Raw genomic sequence first — 18,630 nt, forward strand, 5'->3', positions numbered from 1 at the left:
GAGACCTCACTTTCAGAATTGGCGTACCTTTTCTGTAGAGAGTTTATAAACAAAATATCCAATAAGTTTCAGCAATTCTAAACAGCATCAGTAATAAAATATTCCTATAAAGAATTTCATGGTTTGGCAAAGCACAGCCTGTGGGTTAAATCCAGGCAGCTGTCTGTTTTCATAAATAAAGTTTTATTAGAACAACTCTTATTCATTTATGTATTATCCCTGTCGGCTTTCTTTTATACCATGGTGACAGAGTTGAGTGGTTGTGACAGAGGCCAGATGGCCACAGAGAATAAAATATTTACTATTTGGCCCTTGCAGAGGAAGCTCGCTGACCTCTGTTCTAAGTCATAAACAACTGTTGCCATGTACAGGATAATATGCATGTCAGCTTCAATTAGCGCTTTTTATGACTTGTCCCTTAATAAACAGTGCGTTCCACGGCACAGTTCATTCTGGACGCCCTGGTCCCGTAACACTGCCTACGGGCTCAGCTGCATGCATGTGTTTGGAATAAACTTGTCACTGTTTGGGTACCATGCCTGTCCCCGAGCCATATGATATGCCTGGGAGTGGCTTGGAAGGGAATGGCCACACCCCTGATTACACCATCGCAGAAACGGGACTGGTGCTGAGCCGACATTTTGCTCTCTGTGTCGAGGTCTGTTCGGGGGTTGTGCCCCCGTGTGACATTTAGTGGAGTGAAGCAGGTGGCAGCTGCAAGTGCGACCTCTGTGCTTCTGTTCAAGTTTGGTTCTGAGACAGTTTACGTATTTTAATGGCATCTTTAGATTGTCACTAATTTATCCATAGATGGTGGTTATTGCATGACGGCTGTATAAGAGAACATCAGTGTGTCCTGCCTCCCAAGGTCGGCGACCCTTTTGCGCTATCTCATGAAGAAAAGCTAAAGGTCACGAGGAATGTCATATGCAAAGTGCCACAGAGGCTTTGGGCGAAGACAGACTTTCCTAGCGGAGGAAATCAGGCCTTGCTGTTTCCACGAAACGCCTCTGCCAGCCGTTGTCCTGACTGTGAGGATAGGAGTGCTGGTGCTTGCTCATGTGCCAGCCTTGACCACATGTAAACGTGGTCTTATTTCTCCTCACAACAAATATGGGGAGAACTTGGGTGGTGGACCACGGAACTTCAAGCACATGCGTGGTGTCGACCAGCATGGTCATGTGGTGAGGGTGGAAGGAGCGAGTCCTGAGGGCTTGCCTTCCCACCCTGCGGGTGGACTGCACAGCCTTCTGAACTTGCCCACAGCACACTTTTCAGGTCCACCAAGGAGAGCTGTCCAGACCTGCAGCCTGTAGCACTGCCGTGGGGATTCAGAACTCAGACTTGGGCCCTGATGCTTCACCTGCTTGTTCTCAGAAGGCTGAAGGGGGGGTGGTTTGAGGAGTCTGGCTGAGCTCTAGACACTACCATGGGACAGGAAGCGATGCCTCTAAACCTGAACCCCAGAGTGTTCCATGTGGTGCTCCGCTTCCAAAAGCAGAGGTGGGGTCCTACATCACAGTCTTCCAAGAGAATGGGGCCTGGGAGGTATTCAAGGTTTGTCAAGCTTTTTGAGCAGTCCTTTGTGGACAGCCTGAGGCTTGGGATGAAGGCTGACAGACAGCCAGACTTCTCCAGCTGCAGCCCTCCAGCTCTAGATGTGGCCTGAGTTCAGCTCAGTATATTTTTATACAGCCCAATGAGTCATCATTTTCCATAGCTTCTGTGATAAAGCTGCAAAGAAGTATATGGTCTAAGAACTGCATAAATGTAAAATAGCTATGTAGAATATTTAAGAAATTAAACATATAAGACTGTAAGAATAGTTTATAATTAGTGACCAAAGCATTCCATGTCAATCCGCACATTAGTCCAGTCTGTAAAACAGGTCCAATTGCAGAACATCCCGTCATACTCTTGTACCTGACTTTACAAGGGAAGAAACTGAGACGTGGGTTGAATAGCTCCCATGATCAGAAGATCCACAGGACCTCAAGGAGGACGTGAGGAGGATGCCGTTCAGTTGGTAGATTCCTCACCCAGCATGCAACACCCAGCCTGATATAAAACTTGTTTGTTGGCACAGACCTGTAATCCCAGCACTTGGAGAGTAGAGACAGGAGGGGGAAAAGTTCAAAGCCATGCTGGGATACAGTGAGTTTGAACCAGCCAGAATGGCATGAGACCCTGGTTTCCGTCTGTCCGTCCCAGGGTGGGATCGCCTGGAGTATTAGATGTGGTTGTCTTAGAAAGGTAAGACAGACTGAACCCGTTCTGAATATAGCCTCAAGCCTAGAACATGTATGGGTCACGGTTCAGAAGCACAACAAACAACAGAACCTCTATCGGAAAGAAGGAATGGGCCCAGCTCGGGCTCCATTTTAGGTTTTATCATAGTCAGTACTGAAATCCCTACAGCACTCTGCTCTTCCCACCTTCCCCAAGTTCTGTTCCAGATGGAGTGTCAAATTTGAAGGTAGGACATCTGTTGTATGGGGAGGTGGGCAGGTCTGAATTTCACTCATGGTTCCTGTGGTCTTCGCAGGAAACAACAGGACTCACATGGGAACCTTGCAACAATATCAGTTCCTGGATCCTGGGGCTTACAAGCATATCCTTGTAACCTCTGGATCTCGCTCTGACTGCTAGAAGGTCATGAGTAAATTCCCTCACTATTGTATATCCTAAAGAATGGGAACAGGAACCCTCAAGTATGCTAGAATTTGCAAACTCTCTCCTACTTTAGTGTCATGAGCTCTTCTTGGGGGACTCCTGACCCTTTTCCTTTTCTCTCCGCATTTCTCTTATTCTTCTCCTATCCCCCTCTCCTCTCCCCCTTCCTTCTCTCCTTTATTCTTCATCTTCTTTTTTGCCTCTCTCCCTCTCATCCTTTTTTTTTTTAGCCACAAATACAGAGCCCGTTCTTCATTACACACACTACCCTAGGACTGGGAAAACTGGCCAGTACCTAAAGAAACTTACACTGGGGTGCTTATGTACAAAGGATGCTAGGGGGCTCATGAAGCTACACATTGCCTTCCCGTAGCAACCTCAGCTCTAATGATTCCTGGAACTGCAACTGTTGAGTAGATTAGGAAGAAGAAAAGCATCTTCGCCAGCTACTCCTCCTGAGCCCTCAGGACGGCTCATGGCTTCTCGGCCACAGGTCCACTGGCTTGTGCTCATTCATTGTGAATCAGGCAGGAGTCACCGCTGACCCTGACCCATACCAAGGATGGTCATTTATTTACCCTTTGAAACGTGATCAGGTGGCCCATTAATTTTGCAACATTAATTCTAAGAGGAAATTAGATTCCAACCGGAGTCATTTATCTTTTGAAAAAAGAGCCACAAGAAGGGGACATCGATAATCACAATGCAATTCTCTGAGTTAGGAAGTGGCCAGGACATTGGTGTCGGACCTCTGTATATCTAAGGGCTTTGTGGCATTTTCTTAAATGAAAGAATTTGTTTCAAGACCACTTCAAAAGACCATTTCTCCCCAACATGTAGCCGAGACATTTCCGTGCAAATGAAAGAGTCATTTACACGGAGCCACAGTTTATTCTTCCCCAATACACTTTATATCCAGAGGAGTCTATCAGAGTTGAGGCGATGGGTTCATTGGTAAGGTATTTACAGGAAAGTACAATGTAAAAAGCAGGTAGGTGTGGTAGCATATCCTTGTAACCTCAGCACTGAGGGAGACAGGCAGATCCTTAAGATGCCCTGGTTGGTCAGCCTCACCTAACGGGCCAGGGTGCCTTAGGTCCCTGTGAGAGACGCTGTGTCAAAAAGCAAGGTGGATGGCCAATGCCTGAAGCAATACCTGAGGGTGAGCTCTGGCTTTCACATATGCTTGCACTCATGTGTGCCTTCACACACACACACACACACACACACACACACACACACACACACACACACACACACGGAGTTCTAATTGAGAAGGGTCTTCACGTGAGCACAGCTGGCCACAGGCTCAGGGTGTCACTAAGTGATCCATTTAGGTACATGAATCTTCCTTTTCAAACTTGTTAGCCTTCTCAAATCTGCTATGTCTTTAAAATGATGATTAGTTTCTCCAAGGATACATCTTCCTTAATATTTTCTAATCCAGAAGTGCTGCCTCCCCTGATTCGTTTACGGCCTCCTGATTTAATTCTCCATGGTCTGTCTTCTGTTGAAATAGTGTTATTTATCCAACATTTTTGGCCCTATTCATCTCTCTCTTATATGACAGTCATATAATTCCAAGACCTTACAAACAATAAATATTAGTTAATGCTATTGGTACAGCTCTGAAGAAAATTCTACATCTGAAGGTCTATGTAAATGTGGATGGCTTTCATAGCTCTTCTTTCACAAACCAGACAAGCGATGGAACAATGGATGCTGGCGTGTCGTTAGCGCCCACGTGTGTGTTTGATCTCATTGTGCTGAGGTACTTCTCTATGCCGTCTCTGTGTTTTATGAATAACACACGATTCTGTAAGAATGGAAGTCATTTACCAATAACCACAGCTAATGAACCTCATAATATGTATAATTGTTACAGGTGAAAAAATGTATAAAGAATGACTAAGGGTCCTAATTGGATCATTATACATTATCTACATGTACCAGACTACTATTCTATATCCCATAAATATATATAATAAAGATAAAATGGCAATAACTAAACTTCTATATACAAGAGAATAAAAACAAAATTTACTCTAATTATGTATTCTGCTTAACCCAGTTCATCATAAATATTGCCACTCCAACATGTAATCAATAATAAAACTGATGAAATATTGCATGCATCTTTGTGTACACTATAGTACATCGTAAAACAGACAATAAATTCCTATGAGAACATTTTGAAAAAGTGTATCTAAGCTTCACTTAAGAAGACAGTAAGAAGACAAGGAGCTTTGGTGAAAGTAACTGATACAGTTACTTTCGGTTACTCTGATAAAACAATGGGAACAAGAGTGACCCCAGGAGGTCAGGGTTCATTGTGGCTTAAGGCTCCAGAGAGATGATGTCAGTCTTGACAGGGAAGGCGTGGCCTGCCTGCAGGAAGCTAGGGGATCGCATTTCCATAAACACAGAAATAACAGGAAGAAAAGTAGGAAGCGGAAAGAGGTGTAAGGCCTCAAAGCCTGTCCCCAGTGACACACTTCCCCTTGCAAGAATCTACCTTCCAAATGTTCCAGAACCTCCTGGCCGCCACTAACTGGGAACCAAATGTTCAAATACCCTAGCCTGTGGGGACAGTTCTCATCAAACCTTCACAAGGTTCTATGTAAATGAATCAGATTTCGATCTGGTTTTGTGATTAGCAATTGGTATAGAGATTGTGTCTCAGATAATCAACTAAGAAACAAGAGCAAAGTGACTTCTTAGAAACCTTTACCAGGAATGTTTTCTCAATGCTTGACCTTATCTCTTAAAACATGGACACACGTCTTTATTACTTAATTTGGGCAAATTGAATCTATTATTGTTTGTTATCAGAGACTTAGCATGTAAGCCATAGGTCTGTCATTTCAAAGTCAGCACATGGCCTGAGTTGTGCAAGAGATTGTGGATCTCCCAGCACAGACTGGAGGCATCTGAGCATCACGCCAGACTCTAAGGACATATATACATATTCCCCCAGGGACAGGGTCTCAGCACTACATGGCCCAGCCAGCCCTCACACTTGCTCTCCTCCCATCTGAACCTCTGCAGAGCTGGGACTACAGGATGCACAAGGATGTCTGGCCACTTCTAACAATTTTACATATGATTGTAGAAGAAGCCACTTTGTTATCTACTCTAGAGAAGATTCTAGAAGAGAATGTCTCCCTCTGTACCTTGTCTATGAACACACCAGCATGTCTTCTGGGACATTCTTATCATCATTAATAATTATTGATAGGAAGAAAGCAAACAAGCAAAATCTCTCAATTGTCCATTAGAAAAACACCCCAGGCATCTCGGTGTGTTTGACTTTTCTGCTTTGGTGAGAATGTCACAAGTCAAACACTAATGACAGCTAAAGACAACACGTTTCAAATAACCTGACAAATGCGAAAGTTTCCTTCATATTTAGTCAGAACACTGAAATACAGTAAGGACTGAATGTTGGCAAATCACTGTCCCATGAGTCTTTGAGGGTGCGGACGCTTAATTGGCGGTATTGGTAGAAATATCTGGATGGATGTCATTTAACTCCTGTGGCAATCCCAAATTAATTTTTGCTAGAGAAGAAACGTGGCAGCTACTTTAATTTGAAACACTAGAAATGCTAACAGTCAGATGCTAACCACATCTTCTCTCAACTGGCGACACCAGGCAGTGGTCTAAACAGGAGCCCTGCAATTGTGGTTTTGGCTTCAGAGTCGCGGCACAGTTGTTAGCATTCAGACTTTAGCAGAGAAAAACACGGCTCAGGGGAGAGAAGGGAAAGTACAGGCTGTCATGGCCGGCTAACTCAGTCGGACTTGGGCCCAGCCCCAGCATCACATGGCTTTCTGGGGTCATCTGCCCAAGCTTGTGCTGATTTGGTTAACAAGAAAAGCAAGACAGTGAGATGAGCAAAGGCATTTTGGAAATGCAAAGCGACACACAAGCAGATTTTTCAAATGGTAAAGAATATCATGAAAGGAATATCATGAATGGAATATCATGAATGGAAAATCCAAACCTTTTGCTTCCCGCAGCTTTCCTGCCTAGGTGTGGTTGCTGTGGATGGTGGCTATGCTTGGGATGAGATGAGAGTTCTGTGTTCTACCTTGGTCATGCTGAGTTAGTGTCTTTGTTTCTACTCTCATACCCACAGACACACTACATTTGCCCAGGGCTGTTCTGTAGATTAAGAACCAACGACAGCTGTTCTGCTCATCCATTCAAGTAACCTATCATTTCCTGCACACGCCAGATGCCAGAATACACATAGGAAAATAGTGGCAACATTTTCTTACATTATCTAATTTTTTTAACATCAAGATAGGGGGTTGTAGACACATCTCACATATATGGGTGTGTCTGACTCTTATGTGGGAATACATAGATACAGATGCAATAGAATACAGCTCAAGAATAAACTACATGTATCAACACGGACAAGTATCATATCAGAGTAATTTGCAGAAGACATAAATATGAGAGCATAGTCTAATATTTACATATGTTAATTCATACATAATTGTATTTTAGAATAAACATGTATTAAATATAAATCAAAATGTAGGAATGAAAACCGCTCCAACAAGGGGATGGTTCCTGCCATAGGCCTGGGAAGAGAATGGTGTGAAGGGACTTAATTAATTTTTGTTTTCTATATATTTTACTGGGTACAGACCTAAAAAGTTAATTGCATCTTTTTTATAACTACTACAATTAATTAACAAAAGTTATACTGTCCTTTATTTAATGTAATTCATTCTAATTAGTCTTTGAAAGTCTAGGGGCAAAAAGATAAAGCAGGAATGCAGAACTGAGCCCTTCCAGATTCTCCAGGGAAGAGGTCAGAAGAGGACCAGTCCCAGGCAGGACGACAAAAGGGAAGAAGCCAGTGGGAGGCAAGGTTTGATCTTCTCCACACAGATACAAAGAACAGGCATGGGAGGTAAGCCAGAGGACCATGGCTGGATTTCCTCTGAGGTTGAAACGGGACCACAGATGGAGCCAGAGAGTGACATTAGCTGCAGAGAGCCACGCTGCTTGGTGCCATTTTAGGATGAAGGCTGGAGGATCAGCTGAGAGTTCTGTTGTCCCCGGGTCCCGCTGCTCCCCGTGTTCCTGTCTCATGACAGTAAAGTCACTTTCCTGCCCTATTCCTCCCTTTGCCCCAGCATGAGAGGACCGACCTTGAGGGGAAGTTCTCTCATCTCTCCAACCTAAGTCTTCACCCATTCTGCTCAGAGCAGGTGAGAGCCGGTCCAGCAAAATGACCTGAGTTCTAGTCCCTGGATCTCATGGTGGAATGAGAAAGACATTCCCCACAGCTGTGCTCGACTTCCCTATACCCATAAGCCTGAAGACACTCACACAGGCATGAATCACACATTTTAAAATACCTTTAAAAATACTTTCCAGGTGGACCGAAGGCAAGGGTAGTATTAAGATTGGGGTCTCAAGGTGGGAGTAATGGCTTCTGTGTGGAGTGTCTACAGTCCAAGGGAGCGAGGCTGGTGGGTGGGAGTGTGACCTTGCTGTACAAGAGTAGGGTCTCTAAAACAATGAGACTTTCTTTGATGAAGGCCCAAAATACAAAATCAAGAACTGAAAAGTAGAGTTGAGGGATTGAACCTGGGTTAACGGACAGAGAGGACTTGAGGCTCTGGGTGAGTTGCAAAGAATAGCTGAAATGCACAATGGAGGAATCTCAGCTGAGCAGGACCTAGGAACAGCCAGTGGGGAAAACAGAGTGATTTAAGACGGGCCGAGATTTCAGAGACCTAGCTGGAGGCAGAGAATGAATGGCAGGGCTTGGGTTGAACACTCAGGGAACTGAGTGTAATGCAAACACGCATCAGATGGACCAGACTGAGAAGACAGGAGAGAACTGGGCTTCAACCGTGAAGGTTGCGAAGGAAGATGCCATGATGGAGGGACAGTGAGACAAGCCGGCTGGATGACAGAGACAGCCGCGGAGCGTGCGGAGTAAGGGTCACAATCTAGCAGGAGACAAATGGGTGGGTAGATGCTTTGTCCCCACCCGCAACCATCCTAGTTTTATAGCTGGAAAAGTGAGGAGAGTGGACGTAGAAAGATTTCAACTAGAGAAAAATATAACTGCGCACAACTGAGAACTATTTTTTATTTAATTTATTTATTTATTAAAGATTTCTGCCTCCTCCCCACCACCGCCTCCCATTTCCCTCCCCCTCCCCCAAATCAAGTTCCCCTCCCTCATCAGCTCGAAGAGCAATCAGGGTTCCCTGCCCTGTGGGAAGTCCAAGGACCGCCCATCTCCATCCAGGTCTTATAAGGTGAGCATCCAGACTGCCTAGGCTCCCCCAAAGCCAGTATGTGCAGTAGGATCAAAAACCCACTGCGATTGTTCTTGAGTTCTCAGCAGTCCTCATTGTCTGCTATGTTCAGCAAGACCGGTTTTATCCCATGCTTTTTCAGACCCAGGCCAGCTGGCCCTGGTGAGTTCCTGATAGAACATCCCCATTGTCTCAGTGTGTGGGTGCACCCCTCGCGGTCCTGAGTTCCTTGCTCGTGCTCTCTCTCCTTCTGCTCCTGATTTGGATCTTGAGATTTCAGTCCGGTGCTCCAATGTGGGTCTCTGTCTCTGTCTCCTGAGAACTATTGAAGGTCAAGGAGCAAGGGCTTTTTTGATGGCTTTACCGATGACCTGATCTTCACAGTGAATATCCCTATCCCCAGGCAGTACAGCTTGTCTGTTTGAACTCCAATTTTAAGATGAGTTCAGATAGTCAGGTACAAGAATGGGACAGAAATATAAAAACGATGAAGTAGACATGCACATGGGTCTAATAAATATGGTCACAGCCTGCCCGGTGCTGTCGTAACAGAACACCTGAGCCAGGGTGATTTCTAAAGAGCCAGATGAGCTCTCCACAGCTCTGGAGGCTGGGTGTAAAAGGCTGAAAGGAAACCAATTAGGGGTCACGGAGTCTACAATAGGAGAATCTAAAGAAGCTAAGTAAGAAGGTGAACACAAGGAAAAACATATAGTTATCCTCTTGGATAAGGGAAGTAGACAAAATTGCCGGGGAGAAAAGTGGGATCTTGGGGGTGGGGTGGGATGGGGGTAAGGGGAGATGGGGAGAGAAAAGGTAGAAGGGAAGGAGGGGGGACTTGGGGAAACAGGAGGATCGGGATAAAGGAAGGTTGGATAGGGGAGCACGGAACCACAATTCTTAGTTAAGGGACCCACTTTAGGGTGGGCAGGAGACTTGACCCTAGAGGGGCTCCCAGGTGCCCAAGCTGAGGTCCCCAGTTAGTTCCTTGGGCAGCTGAGGATAGGGAACCTGAAATGACCCTATCCTAGAGCAATACTGACGAATATCTTGCATATCATCCTAGAACTTTCATCTGGCGATGGATGGAGATAGAGACAGAGACCCACACTGGAGCACTGGACTGAGCTCCCAAGGTCCCAATGAGGAGCAGAAGGAGGGAGAACATGAGCAAAGAAGTCGGGACCACGAGGGGTGCACCCACCCACTGAGACAGTGGAGCTGATCTACTGGGAGCTCACCAAGGCCAGCTGGACTGTTACTAAAAAAACATGGGATAAAACTGGACTCTCGGAACATGGCGAACAATGAGGGCTGATGAGATGGCACGCGGTTTTGATCCTATGCAATGTGCTGGCTTGGTGGGAGCCTAGCCAGTCGGGATGTTCACCTTCCTAGATATGGACGGAGGGGGGAGGACCTAGGACTTACCACAGGGCAGGGAACCCTGACTGCTCTTTGGATTGGAGAGGGAGGAGGAGAGGAGTGGGGGGAAGGGGAGAGGGGTGGGAGGAGGGGGAGAAGAGTGGGAGGAGGGAGAGAAGAGTGGGAGGAGGGGGAGGGAAATGGGAGGCTGGGAGGAGGTGGAAATTTGTTTTTTTTTCTTTTCTTTATTCTCCTTTTATCAATAAAAAAAAAGAAAAAAAGGCTGAAAGGAAAGGCCTGTGTCTGGCAAGGACTTCTGTGACCTATCACCTCACCACGGTAGAAGGCACCCGATGAAGAGACAGCAGAGAGAACGGCAAACAAGAGAGGGGAGTTCCCTTCTAGGACAAACCCATTCAGAATAATAATGGCAGTCCCACCATGGTGACTCTTCCTGAGGGAAGATCATCAAGAATCCGGTCACCTCTCAACACTGTGGCAGTGGACGGTTTCCAAACCATGAAGTTGGGGAGGCTGGGGGTACAAACTTAAAATCATAGCACTATATAACAATTTGTATGTGTGAGTCTTTGGATTGGTAAATAGTTAGGAGGGAACTCCTTAGCTCATCACTTTATAACATAAATAAGTATATGAGCTGAACATGTACACTTCCGCGTTTGCTTGTTTTTTTCTAAACAAAGAGACAAATCCCTCAGATGGTGGGAGGAATGCTCAGAACACACTGCATCAGATCCTAATAGTGAGACAACTGCTTTTCATACTAAAAATAAAAAAAACACCACCCAAATAAAAACAATGGGGAAGAAAGAAGGTATGCGTGAGAACATGAGCTCTCCCTGCTTGGTAGGTAGGAAGTGATTCTTTGCATCTTCCAGCTAGACTAGAGTTCAGAGAGAGACAGTGAGCTGATGCTGATGCTGCTCGTGGCTTGCCTTTTGCAGTTGTTAAACACGACCACTCATGACCTTAGCTTTAAAATAATGTGGATGAAGATGATTAAGAAAAGGAAGTGATGCTTGGTTGTTCCTCGAGGCCAGAGAGGAAACAAATTAGCTTCTTTTCTCTTTGCTGTTAAAAAAAATTTTTAAAAATGCCCCACAAGGCAACTTGAGGAAGGAGGGGTTTAGTCTATCTCACAGTTTGAGGGGATACAGTCCAACAGGTTGAAGTCAGGCCACTGTGACATTGCATGCACAGTTGGGAGGCAGAGAGGGATTAATGCAGGTCTCCGCTTCCTTTCCTCCCCCCCCCTTTTTATTCATTTCAGGACCCCATCCCAGACAGAGGAATTCTAGACAAGGAATTAATCTAAATCTGTGTAAACTTAGTTTGTCCAGAACAACTAGACAGGCACCTGGGTGGTGTTGAGTTATCCCTTCTTATGCATACATCATACATACATACTATCATGTACTATTATAACACAGTGAACCATGTTCTGCAGGGCTGGAGAAAGAAAGAATCAGGCAGAAATGAATGGTCAGGAGGCAGCCTGGTTTACCCACTGAGTGAGCATCCTGTAGCAAGCTGACAGCAAGGCTGGCCTGAAGCGAGGCTCTCATTTCTCAGAAAGCAGTATTTACCTAATTAAGAGCTTCTCCGCGGTCCCCAGTTACTTAATTGTGTCATTAGCAAGACTTCTGACATAAAGAGCAATTCGAGTCTTGAGTGCCTGCCTGGCCTGGGGTAGGGAAGCCCAGCGGAGCGGCTCCCGGTGGGGCTGGCAGCGGCCTGTTGCTTTATGTACCACGCAAAATAAAATAATTGGTCCCCGGAGGGGCTGTCTCCTCAGCTGCCAGCTGGGAAGGGTTTTTTTCCCTGTGAATAAAAGCCAAGCCTGCACAGCACCTCGGCAGAATATTAACCGCGTCTCTGCTGCTCAGAAGCTCGGGGCAAGCAGTGGGTCCGAGGATTTGCTCTGAAGACCTGTGCTCTGACAGCGAGAACATTAGTGTTGGTCAGGGGAATAAAGCAGTCAGGTTTCCTGGTTCTCAGACTAATACATGCTGCTGTATCATTAAGGCCTCCCCTTGGGTGGAATTGCAAGGGCTGATTCAGAATTGGAGTCCAAAGGATGCTTTTTGGTTCTTGTAACATCAGAAGGCAAATAGTCAGATTTGAGTAAGGCCATGCCTGCAATAGGTGCCAGCCTCCTGCTACTGGGTTTTCTCCAGACTATAACAACAACAATAAAAATTTAAAAGTGGTGAATATAGTATTTAAGCCCTCCCCCAGGGAACGGTATCAGTATATTTAGAATGCCTTCCTGTTGTTGCATTTCTTAGTTGAGATAATTCACACATAATAAACTTTTTACTGTGCAATTCCAGGCTGGGAAGATGGCTTAGTGGGTAAATGTCTGCTATGAAGTAAAAGACAAAGACCAGAGTTTGGGTTCCCAGCACCCATATAGATGCTGGGAGGGTGTGGTGGTCCACTTGCAATCCTAGCCAATTGGGGGTGGAGATGGGGGATCCCTGGGACAAACCGACAATCCATAGAAGCCCAAATAGCTAGAGGTATTAAGGGAGAAACCACACTTCAATACATAAGATGGAGAGTAATCAACGAAGACTCTCAATGCCAACCGCTGGCCTTCATTCCAATGTGCACACAAGCACATGTGTACACACACACACACACACACACACACAACACATTACACATGCACACACGGGCACACATGCATCACACAATTCACTTCATTTGGCATATTCCTTACCAGTATCCAATTCATATGGTTTCATCAACCCCCCCTCAAGCCCTGAATTCCCCCTTCACTCCTCCCAGCCACAGGCAGCCTTGGGATTGTCCACCGTGGGCAGAAAGTTTCTGATTAAGGAGGTTTTATGTATCTGACAGGCCTCTAACTGGTGTGGAGGAAAGAAGCAACATAGCACCGTTGGGATGAGGAACTTTCTGGAGTGTCTTATCTGGAATGGGAGGTTAAACAGGACAGAGCAGAGACAAGTGTCAATGCTTGTTCGTGTTCCTCCCTTCCTTTTTCTGGTACACCACTGTGAGCAAGGGCCGTCACAGAAACTTTCGCTACACTGTGCTGGAAGACAGCCTGTTTTGTTCTTGTATTTTAAACTAAAAAGAGTGAAAAAATTAAGGATATAAACATCTTCGTTTGTATTTTGAGTTTTTATTTCTGGACCTTTGACTTCAAGATTGCTTATAGGTACCATAAATAGAAACAAAAATTCACTCTGTTTTTCCAAAGTGCTGGAAAATAGAAACAAAAGCTAGAGGGAAGCTTAATGAAATTTTATTCTCAAAGAGGGGATTTATATTTTTCTGTGTCTTTGAACAGAAGATTCAAATTTACTTAGTCAAGGAAGCCAGTTAAAAGTTATCCATCATAGGGCTGGAGATATGGCTCAGCGCTAAGGAGTGGCCCCTGTGCCTGGGAAGGACTGGAGTTCAGTTCCCAGCCTACCTTAGGTGATTACTATCACTTCACATGCACATGCAAACACACACACACACACACACACACACACAAATAAAAACTAAAATCAATCTTTGGAAATCAGCCATAGTATATGCATAGATATTAAATATTCTGGAAACGACACGGAGAATTGAGCCACTCAAACAGCTTTTGGGTGTACGGCTTCCCATGGTGCTTCTCACAGTTGCTGTCCAACCATTAGCTCAAGGTTGCCATTGGCTTTCTCAGAGGAAGCTCGAACACCTGCTGTCCTTAACCAAACCTGTGCCAACTCTCTGCCTGAAGAAGAGGGACTTGGCATGTCTTTCCTAGAGTGGTGGATGGAGGGGGAGCTGTTTAACGCTGCTTCTCCTCAGTACAGCTCTTCAGGTTGGGCAACATCTCAGTTTTGGTTCTCCCAGAAAGCAAGGGCTTTCGTGTATTTTAACTTTTGGCAAAGATCCCTAAGAAAAGGAATGGGAGACTAGACAGATGGGAATGAAAGAATAACCCAACCGCAGATATCCCATTGGGCTGCATCTTGAGGCTTGAGTCCCTCACTGCAGAGCATTCTAACCTTACATTCCAGATGGAAATGTGTAGGTATACAAAGTACCACCTACAGTTTGGGGCACATAGCAGGTAGGTATATGTCTGCTTGGGATGCTCTGATTCATACAAGCAGTAGACAGCAAAGATGGACAGAGGGGTCTTGGCAGGAAAGAGGCTCTGAGCGAGCAGAGCTTGGCATAGTGTAACAGCATCTGTACAGAGGATGCTGTACTTTGAAACCTGTGTGGTAAAAAAAAAACAACCAAAAACAGGACCAGCATCTCTGTGGGGGCTACAGTAGGCACGATCCAGATAGAACCACGGGAGGACATCAGGCTCAACATCCCAGTGGGGGTGAAACGGACACTCACTCGTAGCTGTTATGCTCCTCAGATATGCAGGAGGCTTTGAATACCTCATTCCAGAATTCAAAGGCCCTGACATTTGCTGTTTGTGAGGAACTGCATCAGCCAATTCTTCTAGGCTTATTAAAACAATATCTGGTATATTAATTATTTCTTTATCTATGACCAAACAACTCAAGAGAACAACTCAGGGTTTCAATCAGTCTATCATGGCGGGAAAGGCAGAGAGGAACAACTTTTGGTAGTTGGGGATCCAAAAAGGGAAAAAGGAAATACAGAAAGGAGGCAGGACAAGACATAGTCCCTAAGGACATGCTCCTAATTGTCTTCCAAATAGGTCCCATCAGCAACTTTCCTGATTTTCCAATAAGGCCAAGGTGTTCTGAATGCATCAAGGATTAATGCATTCATTAGGTCAGGGACTTCATGATCTAGCTGCCCCTGGAAACATCATCACAGACATCCCCGGAGGGTCTTCATTAAGTCCTTAAACATCTCAGTCCAGTCAAGTTGGCAAGAAAGTTAGGTGGGCTGGGATCATTATCAGAAAGAATATTTCAGGGCTCTTCAAGTGCCAGTGTGGATGAGCGGAGTGCAGGGGTACCTTGGTAGAAGAGCAAAAGGCAATGGGAGGCAATTCTTAAGGCATACCTGCTTCTTGGCCCAGCAACTCCGCTTTACAAACTGATCCAGGCTGCTGAGATGTCTGAGTGACAAGCACTTGCTGCCAAGGCTGATGACACAGTTTGATCCCCTTCACCAACATGGCCAAACGAGAGAAGCCACCCCAGCAGGTTGTCTCTGTGCCATAGCCTGAGTTCTCATATGTGCATGTATGTGAGCACAATCAATCTAACAACCAATGCAATAAAAAACTGTATCCTGTGGATAAGGGCACGAACTTCCACGAAGAACTGCACAGAGATGCATATTAGAAGTCCCACGAGCACTGGGAAGTTGACCATAATTCTTAAGTCTACCAGCTGAGGAATACTTAAATACATTTTAGCATAACTCAACATCGTGGTATACAAAAGGCATTAAAATACTGTGGCAGTCATGTGTACATGTTAACACAGAAAGGCGCTGTCAACACTTCAAGTGATAAAGCCGAGTACCATTCTATGGGAGTCTACTTCTATAACCTGAGGCATGAAGGGAGAGGCATCTAGGCAGATGGCTTCCGAGAGCTCGGCACTGTCATGTTTCAGGGCCTGCTTTACCCAGTGCTTCTACCCAGTGTGTTGTCTGGGACTGTAGTCTGCACTGCTGGTTTCAAAACTGGAAAAAGAAAAGTAAAGTTATTTGAAACTTGATTTGGGGCAAAAAGCAAAAGTAAACAGGATCAGATCCTCCATTCCCAAATTTAGTCCAGGTATGTCACTTTGTACAGCAGTGACTTGGGTTGCAGGGCCATGCTATTAACACAAAGGTTTGGACTATCTTAATCTTGTTCGGATCTTTTTGTTTTGTTTGTTTGCTCTTTGTTTTGTGCTATTACTTTTTTTGTTTTGTTTTTGAGAGTCAGGCACAAATATCCACGGACATTTCCCATCCTTCCTCACTGCTTATGGCTCACTGAGCGTGACCAGGAATCCTTCACTCGCTCTCGGTCTTCAGGGTGCCTGTGAGTCACTTAGAGACTGGCAGTGAGATCAGTATCAGGAGAACATTCCCGCGCGACTCCTAAACACATGCTTGCTTCAGCGTCTCCTCCCAGTGTCTGCTGGGTTCATGTGACTCTCGGGCCTCACCTTAGCATACTTCAAGAAGATAGGATTTATTAGTGGATGTGTTAGGTCAAGGCGTCTTACACAATATGTCAATAGCGCATATGCAAACTATTGATTGTTTGCCAATAAAGTAAATTTTGCCAGTCTTTTAATTAGTTGCTAGATTAATTAGACTGACATGCTAAATAATTAATTAGCTATTCAGAGTGTTGCTGGTGAGTGTCCTCCTGTGGCTGAGCTGTACACACCTTCTGATTCATTATGAGGCTACATCAGATACAGGCATTGTATTCTAATTCTCTGTTGGTTGGCCATTCCTACACAGTAGTTATGGGTATCACGATTAGCGAAATAGTTCCTTTGTTCTTCCTTGTGTCACATGAACAACCCTTTGCGAGTCATTTATAGTTGGCTGTGCAAACATTCTCTAAGCAAGTACCTTTTTCCTTTCCAGTCCTGTAAGATTCTTCATTTTGACTTCTGGAAGTATTAGGGCTATGTCTTAGGATGGGTTACTATTGCTGTAATAAAGAGTCATGACCAAAAGCAACTTGAGAAGGAAAGGGTTTATTTCACTTACACTTCCGTACAACAGCACATGATCAAAAGCAGTGAGGACAGGAACCCAAGCAGGGCAGGAACCCAGAGGCAGGAGCTGATGCAGAGACTGTGTAGGGGTGCTGCTTACTGGCTTGCTCAGCCTGCTTTCTTGTAGAACCCAGGACCACCAGCCCAAGGATGACATCACTCACAATGGACTGGGCCCTGCCCAATCAATCATTAATTAAGAAAATGCCTACAGCCCAATCTTCTGAAGACATTTTTTGAAGGGGGTAGCTCCCCCACCCCTTAGATAACTGTAGCTTGTCAGGTTGACATCAGACTGTCTGAAACAGGTTGTATCACAGATTCCTGAAGGTTAGTGTCCCACACTCTGGGATATTCCACCTATGCTATAAGGAATGACAAAGACTCTTGGAAGTCTGACTTGCTTTCAAAACAAGACCGAATATCCAAGAAGAGGCGATAGCAATGTGTGGGTGTCAGGAATTCCAGGAGGAAAGTGGCTGGAGGGAAGCTTTTGCTGGGAAGCTCCTCCTCTTGGCTCATGTTCGATGGAGCACATCTCCCCACAGTGAGCATCTCCCAGGGAATCCCAGAAGACGGACTTCTGCCCCATGTGCTTTTGCCCCTACCACCTTCTACAGAGCACAGACTTTGTTTGCTTTGTTTTTGTTGCCTTGAGAACACAACACAATGTGTGAAAACAACTTTTATAAATCTTCCTGAAATTCTTGAATTTAGAAGTACTTTTTCAAACAACATATTTTTTTTATCCTAAGTTGTCGTATTTGTTCTGAGTTTTATGGTGTTTCATGGGCCTTGTCTTCAGCAGTTCTGACCTGGTGAGTATGGGCTGGGCTGGATTTCTTTACTGATTAAAAAGCTGTCTGGGTGATCCTACAGTTTCTGAGTTTCACAACAGCTGACTGGGTCACTCGGCCTCCAAGAACAGCAAAACGCCGTCAGCAGCTTATGTAATTTTCTGGCATGGACATTCCTCTGCATCAGTCATTTGTAATTCCAATATCTACCAAGGATATAAATATGTATCAGTCATGGTTTGATCCTGGGAACGGAGGCAATGCTATGAGCTGGGAAATAAAACCAAACCAAGCAGACTTTATCAGTGGGACCTCAATAAATGTGTACAGTTCTGCTTAACAAGAAAATCAAACCACGTCTGTCTTTCTCTTTCTCAATGATTTATGGAGGCCACAGTGAGGGCGCTGGGACACGATACCACCAAGCCTCATTTTCTCAAAGGAGTGGCTTAGAAGTGGACACAACAGTAGAACCATTGCTTTCAAACATCAATGTCCCTGGGTCTCCGTATAAGGTAGATCGGAGAATGTAGAACATGTAAGATCCATAACACTATAAGAACACGCAAATGACATGTACGAGACCACAGTGGAATTTTAGTAGTGAGTACGCTCTAATTCCTGCCTGTTTGGAGGAGCCCACCTCTTCTCTGTGTTTACATGGACACACGCCATGAAGTCTCTGCTCTAAGTGACTCTGCCATTTCTCAGCCAGCACGCATGGGTAAGGGTGAGGTTAGGGGAGCTGAGGAGGCACCCCTGCTTTTTGCTCTCTTGCCTAAAAGGGAGTAAGACTGTTAA

Source organism: Microtus pennsylvanicus, chromosome 1 (assembly GCF_037038515.1).
Source record: "Microtus pennsylvanicus isolate mMicPen1 chromosome 1, mMicPen1.hap1, whole genome shotgun sequence".
NCBI lineage: Eukaryota > Metazoa > Chordata > Mammalia > Rodentia > Cricetidae > Microtus > Microtus pennsylvanicus.